This window comes from Artibeus jamaicensis, unplaced genomic scaffold (genome assembly GCF_021234435.1).
Source record: "Artibeus jamaicensis isolate MK-2021 breed Jamaican fruit bat unplaced genomic scaffold, CSHL_Jam_final contig_76, whole genome shotgun sequence".
Classification (NCBI taxonomy): domain Eukaryota; kingdom Metazoa; phylum Chordata; class Mammalia; order Chiroptera; family Phyllostomidae; genus Artibeus; species Artibeus jamaicensis.
This window is the reverse complement of record NW_026521954.1, coordinates 1,899,332-1,906,127: the sequence shown is the minus strand read 5'-3', so window position 1 is coordinate 1,906,127 and position 6,796 is coordinate 1,899,332. Positions and strand designations below refer to the sequence as shown.

Below are 6,796 nucleotides of genomic sequence, written 5' to 3'. Positions count from 1 at the left end.
CATACAATATATCCAAAGAAGTAAGTCAACTCAGGACAACACAGGAATACATTTTCCTTCCAGGTGTGTAGAGTTGGCAGATACTTATTTTCTGTGGCAATTTTTAACTATTTGTGGTAAGCAAAGCACAGCACAAGCAAGCTCAACAAATCCTTGTCCATTTAGAGATTAGAGTCTAAGAGGCATTATAGAAAATCAGTTATATAAAGACAATTGTGACAGTTGAGTAAACATTGAATTAGTAAACGAGTTGTCCACATAAGGGGAAAAGAGTATAAGAAAATGGATTTCCCAAAGATTTAACGGTGTAGAGCCTTAGGGACTTAATACATTGTTGATTCCCGTGCTCTTTCCTTTAGCATATGGGAATACATGGAGCTGTTTTATAAAAATCTAAACTTTGGGAAGGGAAGGGTCATCTCATTCCTCACGGCTAGCTGAGTGGAGAGACTCCTCAAAGAAGTGGTCAGCTGGGATCCTTGAGAGTTGACAGTCTAAGCAGGTGATTTGTCAACAAAGTGCTTTTTAAAATTTATTATGGTGGGTTTTGAACATACATAAAAATAGAATGGTATAATGAAAACTTCCTGTTACCACCCAGCCTCGCCAATCCTCCAGCCCTGCCTTACCCTCACTTGTGTTCACCTTCCCTTCTGGTTTAAGTAGTTGCACAGTATTTTGCATCCCTTAGTAAAATTTTCATTATGTGTCTCAGATACAAATCTTTGAGATTAATGTTTAGAAAACAACAAATCTTTTAGGTTGGATGACTGGAAGTGATTAAGAATGGTACCCTGATATGAAAAAGGGTTGTACAATTTTATAACAAGCATAAAATAAAGAGGAAAATTCTTGTATTTTTTTAGTGGAAGGAAGACTTTTCCCCTATTTCTCCTCTCGGAGAAAGTCGGAGACCACCATCCTCTTGGCAAAATGGTAGAAAGGGAGATTTTGCCTTCCCTCACTATCCTCTTCCCTACTAAAGGGAAAAGTGTATCTAATGAGTTTTCCTTTAAACTGTGGAAGTGTGGGACTTGGGCAGTCTTACCAGATGGGGGGGCAGGTTGTTCAAAGGAAGGGAGTGGTGTTAGGCAAAGAAGGGGGTAAGTAATTTGGGGCTGATGTAAATTAAAGAGATTTGACATTAGAACCATTGTTTTCAGTAAATTGCTTTGTAAATATTTACAGATACATTGTGAAATTTAGATTAATGTATTCCCAATTTTATTTTTAAATGTATATTCATTGAAAAATACCCAGTAGTTTGTAGTATTTTTTAAATAAAATTCTTCACATTTGGAACTCTACAACCATCATTACCTAGAGTTCTGAGAGCAATAGGCCATTTCACTTAAATAACAAACAAACCAGAACCCTGAAGACAGAGGTGAAACTTGGCAGTGATCCAGAATAATGTGGCTATGTCTTTTTTTTTTTTTTTTTTTTTTAATTCACAAAAGATAGTTGTATAAACAGGTTTCTCCAATCTGGAGTAATGGTCCTTGACACTGAATTACCAGGTTCATTTTTTGTAGTTCAATTTAGTAACATCCAAAGCATATAGGACATCTTTTGAAATGCCTAGAAGTTACACTTTGCCCCTTTATCTAAAAGGCTAAACTTCCTTTTTGGATTTACTGTATTATTGGGCTTATTTTGAATGTGTTTTTTTATGTGAACTTTATATTTCCCTTTTCTGAGGACAATCCTCAATTTCAAAATAAAAGAACTCTTCTTACAAAAATCCTGGAACAACTTGCAGAAAATAATTTGGGGTCTTTTATATTTTTAGTTATGGATATATTTCTGGGAAGAAAATATTTTTCTAAGTGAATAATTAAACATTTACCCTAATAATTAAAATGTACCAGAGGGTATTTTTTCTTTGCCTTTTAATATCGTGGTAAAGTCAAAGGATATGTAAGGCTTATTACAACTGGTTATGCTTATTGTATTTGCTTTAAAAAGGGTTGTGGAGGCAGAAACTATAACTATACACATTAATATAGTACCAATATGCTTGAAATAATATCAGTATCTTTTAATGATTTGGCATTAAAATGTACAAATAACTTTGAAACAGGTTTATAAAGTCTTCATCTATTTTCTATATACTGTTACCAGATTTTCAAATTTTAAGATACTGGAATCTCTTTAATTATAAGCAAACTGCCCCCTGGTGGCAAGTTTTCTGAAAAATAATTCTAGTGGCTCTCATTTCGCATGGAATAAGAAACCATAGGGTGAGGGGAGGAGAGAAACATTGCCTGGTTCTTGATTTTATTTCCAGTCGGTTTTGACATCAAACACCTAATCAGGGTTATAAAGGGCTTATTACAATATCAACCTTTTAGTGTATAAAGGTTTTCAGACCATTATCATTATTATTGGTTTTCAAGATGCCTGAGTAAACTAATTTTCTGCATTATATTTATGAGACAAATAGCTAGACCTGTGTCTATTTTAAGACTGGAAAACCACAATTCCACGGAGGGGTCTGTGGGAATTCCCGTCTGATGATTTACGAAGGAAGTCATTAATAGAGTACAACCCTCACCCAAACCATGCTCATGGAGGATGCATTTTATAGTTGAAGTGGCAGTCCTAGGAAACAGCAGCCACGGATGTTTGGGGGATACCAGCATAATGGCTATTCATAGTTAGCTTGTTCTTTATTTAAAGTGTGTAGAATAAATGATTCAGTACTTAGTAGATGCCTCCATATATTTGCTGTTTGCCCAACCTCAGAAGGTCATCCTAGAAATTGTCTTCAAAAAAAGTTTTGAGCAGAAATGAGAGGAAATACTTTTCTCCCATAAGTGAACAGTTTTGGGTTATCAGTAATGGTTTTCTTATAAATGGATCTAACTACCATGCCAGGGAAATAAACAGTATTACATAACCATTTATACCAAATACTCAAAATTCTTTCCTTGCATTAATACATTATCACTCACAGACATCTGTGCCATTTCTGTATAATCTTTGCTTGGGTTTTGCTTTGAGTTTCCCCATCCCATTTCTCCTCCAGCATTTATACACACTTGCTACTCTATATTTTTTCATTTAAACTTTAGAAATTTCAAGATGCATGCTTAAGAGTGTTTGAGGTTAAAAGGATCTACATTTACTTCTGCCAGGTGCCATGGGGCACTACCAAACTAGGACCACTTTAAACTAAATTTTTAGCTCTAGATTTTTTATTTATAAGTATAAATTTGGGGCACAATGTCATGAATACTGGCCTGTGGTTGTGACTTCTTAGGGGAAATTTTTCTTCTCTCTACCTGGCACCAAGGTAGACAGGCCACCTTTCCTAGCTGTCTCATTAGACTTCGAATGCAGTGGTTACGCAAATGTTTCCTATTAGATTCCCCTCCTTGGGTGGGCCTTCTTTTTGTCTCACACTCAGTGTCCCTCCCCCCACCCCAAGTGTACTAGTAGTGAGAATAGACTACGTGTGTGCCTACATGCCTCCTGAAAATTCTTTACATTTTGCCTCCTTGGAGTTGCTTCTGAGGTGTGTGCATGTATGTTTATAACATACTTTTAGGTTGATTTTAGCTGAAAGATTATTTGGGGTGTGTCTAGTTGGCCACACCAGAAACAGTTCAAAGTTCGGCTTTGAGCTTTGAGAGCCGGTCAGCATTCTAGGAAAGGTTTGTTTGGTAGAGTTTTATTCTGAAGACTCAAAATGCCCCCAAGTTTTCTCCAAAGACAGACGGGACCTGAATAATCTTTTATTGCCCATCAAGATAGAGATGGGAACATAATGGAAAACAGAGGACAGGAAAAGTTTGGGGAGAAAGGGCAGATAGAGGCTGCGTAGGTGGTGAGAGAACAGGAACCAAGAGAGAAAGAGGGTTAATATCTGTCTGAGGTCAACTGTGATCTGACAAGGGACTTCATGGGAAAAGTAAATAAATGTTTCACCACATTCTAGTTGTTTTTTTTTTTTTTTAATTCAGGCTGTGTCTGGTTTCGTTCCTCCTGTTGGATTCAACTGATATACCAGCTCAAATGTCAAAACATGATCAAGGAGTTACAAACACATATTAACATCAGCATAATGTCAGGAAGTCCACAAATGGTCCTTCCAGCCTGTGGACATTCTGTTTCACTGAGCCTCAATTTCTTCATTCGTAGAATGTGGCAAGCAGAGAATTATGTTGAAGATTTTTGAAGCTGAACATATTTGTATACTATAAAGGTGTGTATAAACAAATAGCTACATTTTATATTATCATTTTACATTAGGAGATTCTGGGATTCTTGAAATTTAAAGAATTTCCCTCAAGATCCTACTTAATGAATCAGTGTTGTGTTGGTTAAAACTTAAGTTGCTGTGTTTTATGTCAACACCTTTCTGGGCCAAAAAGAAACTCTGGACCTTTTAAGAGAATTTTACTTTTCTTTTTTCTCCTCAGTAAAGTACACAACCTTGTGTTGACAGATTTTATTTTTTTACTTTCAAGTAAATTCCAGGAACAGAAAACAAAAATGTTACTTAGTAAACTCAGACCAGCTTCTGTGACTAAGCTCTTTCCTGAAGTACATCTTCAAAATCAGTAACTGATTCAGTGGCCTCCAGCACATGCTCTTTGTAAACTTTGCCAAATGAATGCATAAAAAGGGTGCAAAAATATCCTATAAAATGCTCAAAACTAAATTCATCTATAATGTGCAGAGAATGAGGCTCAGAATTCTGTCTTCTTTATGGAATCTCCTAAAAATTGGGAATGACTTGATTCTTATCCTAAGTGACACGCCTGGGAAGTAGAGGACATAAGACCATCCTCCCAGGAAGGCAGTGAAGCCCGGCCCCGCTCTAGGGTTCTGAAGTCTGAAAGACCTGGTTTCGGTCACTTCTTAGCTGCGTGACCTGTTTCTCCTGTAAAATGGAGCTAATACCCCATATGTTACAAAATAAAACGTGCCAAGCACAGAGAGTTTTAACATAGTGCTTCACATAAAAGGGCTCAAAACATTTTGGCTGTCGTCTTTTAGAACAATTCGGTGGAGTGCTTTACGGAATAAATTGAGTAGTTATCATAATTTCCCACTTATATCCCAAAGAGCCAAAAAACAATAATTATTTTCTAGGTACTGTTTAGTAATAATGGATGACCACATCCCATTTTCTCCTCTACCCAGGTACTAATAACTTATTTTTTAATTTTATAATAATAATAATTTTTTATTAAAAATATATTTTAGAGAGTGAAACATTGACTTGTTGTTCCACTCATTTACACACTCATTGGTTGGTTCTTACATGTGCCCTGACTGGGGATGGAATCCACAACCCTGGTGAATTGGGACAGAGCTCTAATCAACTGAGCTACCTGGCCATCGCTAACTTTTTTAATTGTCAAAGAAAGTTTACGTTTTGGAGACTACAGCATATTGTGATATAATAGTAAGAGTATAGAATAAGGGTCAGAATCCAGGTTTCAGTAGTAACTGCCTTGTACAGATCTGTGATGGTGGGTAATAATGCATTTAATCACCCTTCACGTCTCTTCCCTTTTTTGAAAAATAGAGTAATATAGGGTCAAAATCATCAATGAATGTATGATGGGATGCGATTTTCTTCCCTGTCGTTCCTTTCCATTTTCTAGAATGCTGAATTCTAGAGGCTAGATTAATAGAAGGGTTTTTTTTTAAAAAATAGAAGTGTTTTAAAAATGATATTACCTAAATTAGAGAAGTAGAAAAAGTATCAGTGTAGTGAGGAAAGAGCTAATTGCATCAGATATTTTATCTAGGAGTCTGGCCCCCATGGAGTGCCCCCAACCTCATCGTGAACACTCAAATTCTGAAACCTGCCCACTCTCAATAGCAGAACCAGTTGGAGCATTTCTTCTCTCCTTCCCTGCTTTGTTTGTCAACAGTACTTATCATTCTCTCATAGTGCTTATCATATAACACATAGAACTACCATATACTTATTTCTTTTATCATGTCTCCCCCCACTGGAGTATAAGCTTCATTAGGACAAGAATCACTTTCTGTTTTTTGATTGCTAAAAGCCAGTTCCCAGAACATAGTAGGCACTTAATGAATGCACACAGATTACTTTAACAAAATACCTTCTAGTCAGTTAAACAGAAACAGATTTTTTTAAAAAGGATATTGGGTAGCTAACAAAATCCAGAAGGGGAGAATCGGGTGTGGAAGGATGCAGCTTCTTATTGCAGTTTCCATTGGAGATAGTCATCACTATTGGGACACTATCCTGGACTTCTGCACCTGTTACCTCTGAAAACTGGATGTGTCTTTGCCTTACATCTCCTCTCTCGCCAAAATGTATTCCATGAAATTCCTTGCTCTTTCCATTTTTTTTTCTTTCAATTTGAAGCCTTTCTGGTGGTTGCTTCGAGCCTCTATCATACCTGTGGACCCTAGCTGCAAAGGAACCTGGGAAAGCAAATTTCAAACATCTACCTTGGGGAGGTAAACCCACAAGACTGGAAATTCCCCAGATATTTGAACTACATTCGAAGTGTGCTGGGCAGCCGCAAAATACAAATGTCCTTCATTGGAACTGAGTTCTATCATTAAAAAATTTTTTTTTCCAGATCTGGAGACCTGCATTTAGTTGAAAACTGGACGTTTAATCCAGAATTTGTTTTCAATAGCAACTGTTAGACTGTCTGCTTTCAAATTTGTGTCTTCATTCCTGACCTTTGTTCTAAGCTTTATCAGTTGCATATTTTCTCTTTTGACATCCTCGTAAATAGCTAAAACCTATCACCTGAAGTATGGTTTCCATCATGGACTTGTAATTCTTGGT

General features: G+C 36.6%; 1 long non-coding RNA gene across 1 annotated transcript in view; it reads right to left on the bottom strand.

The window, feature by feature from the left end:
• LOC119043861 (uncharacterized) overlaps positions 1–6,796 on the bottom strand; it is a 133,658-nt gene that overhangs the window by 30,993 nt on the left and 95,869 nt on the right. The window lies entirely within an intron of this gene.